The sequence below is a fragment of the Gossypium arboreum genome, chromosome 13 (assembly GCF_025698485.1).
Source record: "Gossypium arboreum isolate Shixiya-1 chromosome 13, ASM2569848v2, whole genome shotgun sequence".
NCBI lineage: Eukaryota > Viridiplantae > Streptophyta > Magnoliopsida > Malvales > Malvaceae > Gossypium > Gossypium arboreum.
This window is the reverse complement of record NC_069082.1, coordinates 67,213,522-67,227,748: the sequence shown is the minus strand read 5'-3', so window position 1 is coordinate 67,227,748 and position 14,227 is coordinate 67,213,522.

Here is a 14,227-nt window from a genome sequence, read left to right as displayed (position 1 = left end):
CCATCATACTTTCAAAGTTCACTACTAGGTCCTTTCTAGTGAAATTCACATTTATAACACTAAATCGAAACATCAAAAATGTCACACACAAATTAACACATATCATAGGCATCAAAATAAATTTTAAATTATTTTTATGCCTCGGTTTTGTGGTCCCGAAACCACATCCCGACTAGGGTCAATTTTGGGCTGTCACAAATTAGGCCAAAATGTTCGCAATGTGGTAGATGCCATTTCAGTGAGTGCCGAGGTAAAGAAAGGGGTGTTTTAAATGCGGGCCACTGGACCATTTCATCCGAGATTGTCCCGATGTAGAAGAAGGAGTGAAAAATCAAGAAGTGAATGCAAGTAGTGCTCCATTGAGGGGTAGACCATAAAAGAACCCTGGAAGCGGAGCTTCTAGTAGAGGGGCACCTAGAGATGCTGCAGTGAGGTCCAAGGGTAGAGCACATGTAAGGACTTACGCTATTCGTGTAAGACCCTTAACCCATAACCATCATCGAATTAGGGTTACGAGACATTACTAGACAGACAGAACATTTCAGACCAATTCAGAATCACAGATATCATATATCAATAATACAGAAGCATTCAACACCAATTCATTCATCAAAGTGGTCTACGAGACCTACAACATACATTTAAGGAAAGGTCGAAACTAAATCGAACCTATTCAAATTTTTTAGAACTTAACCAATTCTTCCAAACTGTTAAAGTCACACGACCGTGTGAGTAGGCCGTGTGGTACACACAGGCACTAAACACACCTATATAAGCCAACCGTGCCAAAAATAGGTCCTATGCTGATTTTTTCACACGGCCAATAGGCACGCTCGTGTATTACAGCCATGTGATACTTATCTAGCTACTGACTTTAGCCCACGGCCATAAGACACGCCCGTGTGTCGAGATCGTGTGATTTTTAGGTGAATACTGTTTTCTTACATAGCCACAAGGCACGCCCGTGTCCCCTAACCGTGTGGCACCAAGTAGGCTTGGTTTAAGCCAAATTTGCCACCCCTTTTTGGGTCCAATCCTACAAGCAATATTATACAACATTCATACCAAAATTTCCTACGAATTTCATGCTCAAAACATGCTTTATTATAACTATTTCATCATCATTCAACAACTCATTCAAACCATACCAAAACTTAACACAAACATTCCATTTGATAGCCAACTTTCATTACATAACCTATATTTACAATTCAAAACTTAATACATAAACCTTCTAGCCTATACATGCCATAATTTAAAATATGAACACTTTCAAAAGTACCAAAATGAGATCGATAGTGTGGTGACAATCCTCGACTATCCCCGAGCCTTCAGTAGCTATGATAACTGTAAAACAGACAGTAAACACACAGAGTAAGCTACAAAGAGCTTAGTAAGCCAAATACAATTGGTCTAACTACTAAAGCATATATGTGACAGCTCTAATTTGACCCTAGTCGGGAAGTGGTTTCGGGACCACAAAACTGAGTCAAAAAATTATTTAAATTCTCTTTTCTATGTTTATTATATGTGAAGTATCATGTGTGAAAGTATCATGTCTAAATTTTGTCATTTGAATGTGAAATTATGAAAAAGGACTTATGTGATAAAATTGAAGAATGTGTTAGGACGAAATGAGGTGACCAAATAATGCATGGCATATTAAAAGGGAGGACTTGCATGTCAAATTGTCCAATTTAAAGTTAGTGGCCAGCCATGATTGTGACAGCCCTAAATTGACCCTAGTCGGAAAGTGGTTTTGTGACCACTAAACCGAGTCATAAAAATAATTAACCGTCATAGTTGATGCTCATTATATGTACATATGCATGTGTGAAAATTTCGTGTTTGAATTTTGTTAATTGTAAGTGAATTTTATCAAATAGGACTTATGTGAGAAAATTTAGAAATGTGCTAGGCAAATGTAAAGTGGCCTAATAATGCATGTTGTGAAAATGATGGGTTTGCATGTCAAATTACCCAAAATTAAAGCATAGTGGCCGGCCATGCTATGGGTGGAAACATGTTGTAAACATGTTATGTTAGTGTGTTATGTTAGAAAGAATAAAAAAAGGGGTTAGGATTAAAGTAATGCAAAGGGAGGAGTGATGAAAAAAAAATTGTCTCACCCATGCCCCCCTCATTGCCGTGAATTGAAGAAAGAAAACAAAAAAAAAGTGTTCATCCTTGAACATCTTTGGCCGATAATTTTAACGAGAAAGGAAAAAGAAAGGATTTTTGTGCTTCTTGTTCGGTTGGTTGGTGTTTAGGAGGAGGTATGTTTGGTGTTGTTCCATGAGATTCATGCATGTTTTTTTATTTTATTTTATTTATTTGTTAGCTTGAGTTCTATCTAGCCCATGGTTTAGATCTTTGCTATGTGATGGAGATGATATTCGGCCATGGGTGTTGTCTTCTTGGTTGATGTTTGATGTTGTGGTGATGAGGCATGAAGATGGGTTAAGTTTCGGCTAAGGAGGATTTGTGATTGATGCCATTTGCATGCTAAATGTGAAGCTTTGTAATGATACATGTGGTGGTGGATTTTCTTTTAGCATTCTTGAGTTAGGCCTTAAGTTCTTTGTTTAACCCATGACCAAAATTTAAGTGGTATGGTGTCTTGATGCATTCGGCCATGGTAGGAAGTAGAAGAGAAGCATGGTTGTTGATCATGTTATTTGGATGAAAATGGTAGTAAGGTGAAGTGCAAATGTTAGTATTTGATTTCTAGAGTATATATGTGTATTAGCAGTTTTGAACTTAAAACGAATTGGTATTTAGTCAATACAAGTAACCATAATTGTAGAATGTATTAAGTGTTGTAATCGGCCTCAACATAGACATGCATATTCGGCCATAGAAAGAAGATTGGTGTTGCATGTATTCGGCTAGAGGCAAGCATATTGATGCTTTTATTTTGGCTTAGACAATCGGCTAAAAGGGAGTGTGGGTTAATATGTTGAGTTGATTCATGATTTCATATGTATGTGACTTTAATGTCTAATGTATATATATGGGCTAAGTACTTTGAGTTCCTCTTTTCGATGCTCAAATGATTAAATCAATTTATTTGTTAAGTTAAGCTCAAGAGCAAAGGGGAACTAAATCCGATAAAGGGAAGGAAAAAGTGGTCCAATAGCCATTGGAATCGTTCGACAACATCCGAGGTAAGTTTTCGAGTAACGAGACTTAGTTTACGATTTGATTAAGTCATGACGTATGAGCATAAAAAATATACGGTGATATGATGATTCTACTTGAATTATATGTTGAGTTAATTAGTCTATACGTATGATGGGTAGCCGTATGTGCATAGAGATCGTGTCATAAAGCAAACTAAACCATGCTGTTTGTATGTGGCTAGTGAGCCGAAAATGGGATTGCTTAATACGTGACTTGTGTTTGAACTCTAATTATGAAAATTAAATATAGATGTGTCATGATTTATTGATATGTGCGTGAATATTTGGATGATAACCGGGCTAAGCCCCAAAGGCATTTGCGCTAGTGACTAGTTCCAGGCTAAGTCCCGAAGGCATTTGTGCGAGTTACTATATCCGGGCTAAGTCCCGAAGGCATTTGTGCGAGTTACTATATCCGGGCTATGTCCCAAAGGTATTCAAGCCAGTAGCTATATCCGGTTAAATCGCGAAGGTACTTGGCTTGGGAATGAGCGACCTTGCTGTAATAGTTTCAATTAATACGCTCGTAAAATCTCAGCGATGAGGTATGTTTAGTATATGCATTGAATTAGTTGATCCCTTACAAATAGTATTCGCTCAGTCGATAAATGAGCTACCGGCCTTTGGCTAAGTTGATCTTTTGTGTATGAATATAAGGGTTGGTAATGTGAAGTAAGTATGATATTGAGAATTTGTGCATATGAAATTATCTGTTTAGCCATATGAATGCTACACTTTAGTTGTGTCTAATTTTATGGCTCAAAACTTACTAAGCATTAAATGCTTACTCCGTTCTTTGAATCTCTGTTTTATAGATTTTGGTTCGTCACCATCGACTCGGGATTATTGAAGTCGAAGTCGCCCACACTATCAAAGCCCCTTTGGTACACTTTTGGTTGAACTTTGAAATGGCATGTATAGGACTACCTGTTTTGTTGTTGGTCATGGACCCTTTGGTTTTGTATAAATTTGGATAGCCATGCGAAAATGGCTTATATACACTTTGAGCTTAGTATTATAATCGTCTTGTATGATGTTCATTAAGAGGTATGGAAATGTTTGGGAACGATTAGCCATTGGAATGGTTAATCATGATCATATTTTGTGCTATATATGCTAAAGGGCTAGTTGAATCATGGAAACTATGTAATAGGTAAAGTCTACCTTAAAAATAGATGCTGATAGCAGCAGTTATGTGAATGTGAAAAATCACTAAAAATATTAGGAATGGAATTAAATAGTGAATAAATTATGTAATCGAACCTTGATGAATCTATTTTCATAGGAAAGTAACGAAACAATCATATGAACAGTATATTATGTGATATTTAAGTTTTCGCAAAACAGGACCAGAACGGTTTCTGGATTCCCTGTTCCGACTTTGGAAATTTATTATAAATTAAACAGAGATAATTAGAAGTCATGCCATATATGTATAGATTCCTTTTCGAGACTAGTTTCTATAGAAACAAACAGCATCAGTATTGAAGCCCTGTACAGGGAGATATCCAAGTCGTAATGAGCAAAGTTCAGTGTAGTCGAACCCTGAAGCAGGGGAGACTTTAACTAATACACTGTACTAATTGGCTCGACCAAAAATTCTAGAAAAAAATTTGTAGATGGACATATGAGTCTAGTTTCAGGAAAAATTTACGGAACTGGTTTTCGAGTTTTGGAACTCGAGATATGATTTTTAAGGTGACAGTGACGCAGTTAGCCAGCTCGTCTGGAAATTTAAAATGGACTGTGCAATTAAGTGATTTAAGTCTGCAAACCCCTCGTGTCCGACTCCGGCAACGGTCTCGGGTACGGGGTGTTACAATGATGATGATGATTATAATATATGCATTATATATATATATATAAGAAATATAATTATTAAATGTTTTATAATAAACATAAGAAATTAATAAAAGAAAAGAAAGCCATACATCCTTGCCTTGTTCTTGCCAAATGTTTGAGAAAGAAAGAAGAAATATGCTTTGAGGATTTTGGCAATGTAGCAAGCTAAAAATTTAAGGTAAATTTCATGTAGTTTTTGTTAATTTTTAATAGATGTGTGATCCTTGTTTAATTAGTGCTAAAGCCCATGTTGAAATTCTGATTTCGGTTGAGGTATGTGCATTCGGTCATAGAGGAAATTGAATCAAATTTGGTTGTTTGTCTTAATTAAGGAGAGAAATTTGTGAATCTATAATTATAAGTGACTAAATGGTAAAATAATTAGTTGGAAGGACTTGTATGTGAAGAGATGGCATTCGGTTAAGAGTATCTTTGACAAATTTGGTTCTTGTTATTTTGCATGAACTTAGATTAATTTGTAAGGACTTGAAAATACTAAGGAATATTCGGATGAAGTGAAATAGATAGAATGTTGAGTAATGACATGTTAAGGATGTTAAGGCTTAATTGTTAATGTCCGAATTCTATAAATGGGGCTGTTATGTGAATTAATTCTAAGTCATGCTATATTATATATATATATATAATATATATATAATCTATGGGGTAATGTTAAGTGGATCAATTGATCGATTAAATAGTTGCTTTACTTTAATTCAAGCTCAAGACCCAAAGAACCGAGATTTGGATCGGGAAAGGCGAAGTTAGCCGAGTAGTCGACACTATTGTACGAAGTTGTCGAGGTAAGTTCTTAAGTAATTTAAATTCAATTCGGTATGCTTAGAATTTAAATAAACATAGTAAGGTAAAATGCTTGATTATATAGATGTATAAATATAATGTGATGGATATATGTTTGGAGAAATGATTAGAGCCGAATGTGGCTAAATTATTAATCCGAAATAGACATAGAAATATAATGTGCTGCATGTGTGTTTGAATAAATAAATTGAGCCGAATGTGGCTATACTTTTTGAATTGAAATAGACATTGAGACAAGGTGCCGAAGGTATTTTCAAATGAAAAGATTGATGAAATTGATGTGTATCAAAGTAGTTGTGTTATGACTCATACTATGTGTAATCTTAGCAATGAGCTAAGTAGTGAATGATTATAACATCGGGCTAAAAGCCTAGCAGGCATATTGCCGGTGATATGATTCAGGTTACAATTCTAGCAGGCTACATGTGGTATGATTTTTCGTGACTAAGAATTGATGTGTTATCGAACAAATTAAAAATGAGTGTAAAGCCAAGTATGAGTTAAATTGTTATTGATTCGTAATAAGGTACGCATGTGAATAGTTATGAGAATTTTTGTATGTAATTTATGATTGAATGATGGCTATGATTTAAATGATATTGATTTGGTATATCCAACTGAAGTATAAGTTATGAAAGTATGAAAGAACAGGTGAATTGTTTATTGAAATGTGATATTCGGGCCTCGGCCTAGCAAGCTTTAAGCTGGTGAATAATATTATCAGGCTTCGGGCCTAGTAGGCTATAATGCCGGTGAGATAATATCAGGCTTCGGGCCTAGCAGGCTATAATGCCGGTGAAATGATATCGGGCTTCAAGCCTGCAGGCGAAATGCCGGTGAATGAGTTCAGACTTAAAGTCTAGCAGGCTTCGTGCCGGTGATGAATTCAGGTTTAAAACCTAGTAGGCTAAATGCCGGTGATTTGATAAAAGTCTAAGACTATGAGACCTTATGTTAAATCAATAATTGAATTCGTTCAATACATTAAGTTGGCCAGGTATGTGATATATACTTATACATGTTAGATCGATTGGAATTGAATCATGAATGTGAAATGAGAAGCATAGGTGAAGATGTCATTTGTGTATGTGTGTATTCGGTCATGGTGAAAGGTTATATGAATTATGTGAAATACCATTTAGATATGAATGATGAAAGTAACTGTGGTTATGAAATGGTACAATGGTTGAATTCGGTTGAATTAAAGTTGACACTGAAGTATTTAAACGCCTATGTCATATATGTGAGTAAGGGTAAAACCATCGTAAATTATCGATAAGGGTGGGCTATGTGCGGAACCATCTTATAATTACTCATTTGAACGGTTGTGTGCAAATCATTGAGCATGATGTATTGTATTGAGATTATGCTTAAGTGAAATTATAGATATGTGATGAAATTGATTGGTGATATACATGTTTAAATAATATGAATGCATAGAATGTGTGAAAGAGTAAATTTGTAATAAATCTGCTTGGGATAGCAGCAGTAATGTGATTTTGGAAAATCACCATAAATTATGGGAGTTGAGTTAGAAACTGAATAAATTATGTAATTAAAGCTTAATGAGTCTAGTTTCTTATAAAAGAAATGGTGTAAGCAAAAGAATTGCTGATAATGAGATATTTGAAGTGGCGTGGGACAGAGTCAAATGACTTCGGGGTTCCCTGTTCTATTTTTAGAAAATCATTATAATTTGCACAAAAATGGTTATAAGATAAACTTTATATGCTTATTCTCCTTAATGAGTATTTTGAATTCTGTACAATGAGAAATTTGATTCGTAGTGAAGAGTGGTCAGATTAGTCAAACAGTGAAACAGGGGAAACTTTAAGAAAAATCTGGTATTGATTGGCCAAACCAAAAATTCTAAAAATTTTATGGATAGAAGATATATGAGTCTATTTTCAGGAAAAATTAACAGCAATTGATTTGGAGTTTCGTAGCTCCATTTATAAATAGTTTAGTGACTGTTGTTCAGGAAGACAACTTGTAATGAATTTGTGATTATGTTGTAAACATTGATAAAACTTGTTAATGAGTTGCTTATTGTTTTCTTATGAACTTACTAAGCGTAAAGCTTACTTGCCTTTTCTTTCCCATATTCCCTAGGGTTGCTAGGTTAGCTCGGGTTGGAGGCCGTCAGAGATATTATCACATAGTCGAGTTTACGCTATCGGCGTAAGTAAATCTTAGTGTTTCGAGTCTATGGCATGTATAGGGTTGTAAAGTTGAGTATGTAATATTATGATTAAGCCAAATACTTTGGCTTGTTATTAAGGTAGTTTGATTATTCATATGCTTGTATGTTATTATCTCCTGTGACGTGGTTTATAGCATGTATATTTAGAATTTGAATTGTGATTCATTGTTGAGTAAGTAAATGATACAAGACTAAGATATTGGTAAATATTTAATAATACCTCATGAATGTTTTGGGGCCTTGTAAGCCCAATTAAAGGATAATGTAACACCCCTATAACCCGTATCCATCGCCGGAGTGGGTTATGAAGAGTTACTAATCCGAAACTCAACATTAGTACATACACATTTACATAATTTCATTAGCAATTATATTTATAGCCGAACACAATCAAAGATAGAAATTCAAACTTATATTGACAATCAAAAGTTGCCATAGTCACATGGCTTATATACAAGGACATCTCAAAATATCATTCACTTAAGTCTATTCTATACATGCCATACTAGCTCAAAATATAGTAGTACCAAAATGATAGATAGTGTGGTGAATTGCTGATGATCCCCTCCTCGAGTAGGTGACTGTAATCAACAATCTATAAAATAGGGAAACATAAAAAATGGAGTAAGCTTTCATAAGCTTAGTAAGTTTTAAGTAATGCCACAAATAAACTCAATTATAGATCAATTATTCAATTTCTCAAGAGATCATTTTCTAGATATATTACCATTTGGCCGAATATACACTAGCACATGATGCACAATTACATTCTCATTTCACTTAATATGAATTCATATAGCATAAATCAATAAATAGAATATTTTCACCTACTTTCACACCTTGACCGAATGTATCATGATCATAGATATAGGTATAACATTTATTCACATATGTATCACATTATACACTTATGATTCAATTCAAATCATACTCACATATAAATCCAAAATACGTACCTGGCCAACTTAACGTGTTGAATGCATTCATTTTGTCGTTCTAGCACGAGGTATCTTAGTTTTAGACTTTTATCAAATCACTGGCATTTAGCCTGCTGAGTTTAAAAATCCGAATTCATTCACCGACATTTCACCTGCTAGGCTCGAAGCCTGAATAGTATCTCACCGGCATTATAGCCTACTAGGCTTAAAGACCCGAGTGGTATTTCACCGGCATTATAGCTTGCTAGGCTCAAAGGCTCGAATAGTACTGTGCGATATTCAAATCAATAAGTTTCATATAACATAATCACACCAAATTGGATACAAGCATCATTCGAACATACATCATTTAATCATAAAAGTATATCACATTTTACTGCCATTACAATTGCCATTCTGCCATACACATAAATGACAAGTAATACTTAATTCTTATAATATGTCATGTCATTATCAAAATATATATATTTAACTACTTAAAACTTACCTCGAATATATTCGAACAGTCTTGGATCGGCTATTCAACTACTTTCTCTTTTCCCCTGTCCAACCTTGGTTCTCTATGCTCTTGAGCTTTATCCAAACAAAATTTAACTTATTAAAGTCCCATCATGCTAGCTTATGGCCGAATATGACAAGAAACTTAATAGGCCATATAGTTACTTTTAACTCAAATATAAAATGGTCATACACATTTTTAATCACATTAAGCAATTTACCTTAACATATAACCCACATAACTAAAGTACATATAAGCCTAATGACATAATTTGAATATGTATATCATCAAAGTTCCTACGATTTAACCCTTAAATCTTATAGCTGAATATTCATTGTATAATAACTCTCATGCACAAGCACAAAACTCATATGGCTATAATATAATTTGATAAACAATCACACATACAACCTAATATACATATATGACATGTTCGAACATGCTATTATAAATTAAATACATATTGCATTCTTAACAGAGATTTCAAGGCTACAATCAACAATTGCATTTATTCCTAAATAATAGACTAAAACCATCATGGACCATTTTACTAACTCATTACCTTGCATACCCGAATTTCATTAATTAATATACAGACAACTCCAAATATTATATCAAGGAACAAGTGCCAAATTACAAACTATAATAAAATCAAAACATAACTCTTACCATGATATAAACATATTAAAACATTTTTTTATTTATCCAATTTGGATACAAAAAAATAACCTTAGATATCAAATCTCTTACAACACATTGACTAAATTCAACAACCAAATACACTTATATTTTTATCCATGCATATTATAACCGAACCAGCCACACAAACTCAACCTAAAAACATTAGCCTTTCCGAAAACATATATTACCTATCTCAAACTTAATTTATAACCATCTAAATCATTTAAAACATCCAACACCAAACGTTTCTTTAACTAAACACATTTTCGGCAATGACAATGGCAATTTAACAACCTTAAATCCAACTTATAATTTTTTTGCATATCACAATCAAAGCATCCACTCCATTCCATCATTTTAAAACACAAACAATACTCAAATATCACCTAAGTTCAGATTCGGCAATTCACCAATACACAAGCCGATTTTTCATAACATCCAAACTACCTATATGAACATTAAACTATCTCAAACATCACCCATTTGCAATTATTCATTAAAACATAAAGACAACAATCATCCCCTTCAAAAATCTTCCATAGCCGAATACTCAAATCACTACACAATTCAAAATTTTGACATGGGCTAAGTAAGGTAGTAACTAGCTTAATATATGCTATAATTTCAAAAACTAACATGAATTTCATACCTTAATCCAAGCTCAAAGTGACCGAATGCTATCTCCCCTTTTCTTCTTTAAGGTTCGGCTAAGCTAAGGAAGTAGATGAAATATACATTTTGTTTTTCTTTTGTTTTTCTATTATCATTTCTTATTTTAATTAATTTTTATTTCATAAATTAAACCATTACCATTATAATATTAATATATAATACATATTTTGCTTATCATCATCATCATGGTCAGCCACTTCAACTAAAGTGGGAAATTTGACATGCAAATCCACTTATTTACACCATAAATTTTCATATTTTCAAAAATTTTTATTCATATTTTCAAAAATTTTCACATAAGTCCTATTTAATAATTTCACTCACAAATGACAATATTAAAGCATGAAATTTTCACACATGCACTTTCACATATAATAAGCACAGAATATAACATCTAATTATTTTTATGACTCAGTTTTGTGGTCCAGAAACCACTTTTCGACTGGGGTCAAATTAGGGCTATCACAGATAATATACGCGTGTATGAAAAGTTTAAAATTGATCAAAAATTTTTATGGCCTGGTTTTATATAAATGGTTGAGTTTAAATCTGGTAGCACCTCAAACCCTGTTCCGACGAGGGATACGGGCGAAGGGTGTTACATTTAGTGGTATCAGAGCATGGTTTAGTCGATTCTCAGACTAACCTAGCTTAAGAGAGTCTAGCTATACATGCCATAGTATTGCTCGTGATAGTATGATATCTCCCGGTCCTAACAAAATTATTGGTTAAGACAGGAATGAGTTCCAACCGAGCAAATCTTGATAGAGATAAAAGTAAAATTTAGATTAATGAATCAGGCTTGTGATATGCTGAAAATGGAAAAGGTATGAAAAGAAATTTATGATTCTTTTTACATGAACTAGTACTCATTTTGTGATACTAATGAGTTAAAGAATAGGGAAACATGGAATGAAATGAAAGTTAAGTTGTGATAAGCTCTTTCGTACATGTCAGTATTCACTGGATGATACGTACCTAACTCATTTGGCTTAGTAATTATGAGGAGAAATGTGTTTGAAATGACAGAATGTATGAATAAATGCTTTTATTGCCTGGTTAGTAACCAGTATATGCATGAGATTGACATTATGTCTAGACTAATGAAGTCAAGATGTCGTAATGTTATGCGTTATAATCTCAGTTACAGATTCATAAATGTCACAATAGCATGAAAATTGTAATGAAAGATCAAATTGGGTGGAACGCAGGGAATGAGTACGATCGTTTACTAATGAATTGACGGAAAAGACTATGGTTGGATTATGGCAATACATGAAATATGAAAGCTAGTGTAAGACATGCCCAGGACATGTATCGGCCTCTAGGTGCAAGTGTAAGACTTGTCTGGGATAGGCATCGTCACTGAGACAGAGGAGCTAGTGTAAGACCCATCTGGGACGTGGCATCAGCTCAACTTGTGCTAAGCATAAGACCTATCTGGGATAGGCATCGGCACGACAATAGCAGAGCTAGTATAAGACCATAGTTGGACTATGGCATCAAGTAGGCGATGTACTCAAAACCATAAGACGTTCTCTAATTGATAAATAGTGACAAGTGATCAAGATTAGACGTGGAAACTTGATAAGAAATTTTTGGTAATTTGGGTAAAAGAAATGAAAGTTTGAATTGTGATAAATTCACTTATGTTTTGCTGACATTCACAGGAAATAAAGTTGCATGTATTATTGAGATGTATGAAAACGTGTTCATAATAATTTGGAAATTTGAAATGTTTGAATCAATGTGCGTAATGCTATGTTGTTTTTGAATGTGTACTTGCTTGAGAGTCAAAATTTTAAAGGCTTTACAATTTTCGCCCCTTACCAGAATAGAGTTATACAGTGAGATTCTCGAGAGATACATTGCATGAGTTTGCAAAAGTGAAATTAAAGAGTACAATAGTGAAAACAAAATTAGACGGTTGAGTCATGATTGAATTATATTGATGGCTGAGTATAGTAGTTATAGTCGGGCAGTTACTATGACTTCTTCGGGGCATTCTTTGTGTACATTTATCTTTAGAAGTATATGTGACGGTTTAATTTAAGAAGGAATTTTTGTCATATGAGAACATTAGTTCAGCATACTAATAAACAAAAGCATCGTTAGTTTGTTTGGGTTATGTTCGACATTGCTATGTCTTTCTTTGGTATTTATTCCCATATGTGAATATGAAAATCAACAGAAATTATGAGTAATTATTGTTAGTTTCTATTGATTATTGTTCGGTTGAATATTCATGAAGAGTATATTGTCTCTGTTACTATGGATTTCAGTAATTATGAGTCAACTATTCAACTATTTTGGACTTCCCCTGATCTAAGTCCGATTTTCTTTGTTCTTGATCTAATACAATACAAATTCAACCATTCAACCATTCATTTCATTCAATTTAATCCACATACACATATTTGGGGCATTTTACATTTTAGCCCTTACATTTTCATACTTTGATAGTTTAGTCCATTTTCCACAAAATCAAAATTACATAAAATTTGCTGGTACACAAGCTTAGCCGAATTTTCATGATTCTCATACAAGTCCATACAACATGTTTAATTCACAATTTAGTCCTTCAAAACCTCATTTTCACAATTTAGCTCAATTAGCTCTATTTCATCAAAATTCAAAGACAAAGCTTGATAATCTCACACATATCTTTCATAATCCATATAAAAACATCAAAAAGCTCATATAATCATCAATGGCACATTTCATAATCTTCAACAAAAACAAAAATTCAGACATGGGTTTTGAAGAATATGAAGCAACGATCACAGAAACGTAAAAATTATAAAAAACGGAACAAAAATTTTAACCTTAATCAAGCTTGGATAAGGCCGAACCTAGCTTATTATTTTTTTCTTTCTTTTTCCCTTGAATTTTTAGCCAAAGATGAACTAATATGCATTGACATTTCATGTTTATTTTATTAAAATATACATTAATATGCATTTTCCAATTTTTCTTAACAATTAAAAATTTCATCCACTAGTGTCCATACTTGTCCATGCATTAGTATAATGGTCCAATTGACATGCAAGGGCTTTTATTTTAAAAGCCAAGCCAAATAGGTGCTTTAGCATCTAGCATTCAACTTTTATACTTTACGCGATTTAATCCTTTTTCATAATTAAGCACAGAAACTGACAAATTAAATCACAGAAATTTCACAGATGTAAATTTACATATCACAGACACAGAAAATAATATTAAAATATATATTTTTTAGACTCGAATTTGTGGTCCCAAACCACTATTCCGACTAGGGTCAAAACTAGACTGTTACAATTCTCCCTCCTTAGGAATTTTCGTCCCCAAAAATCTTATCGTTAAATAGATTCGGATAATGTTGTCTAATTGCATCCTTAGGTTCCCATGT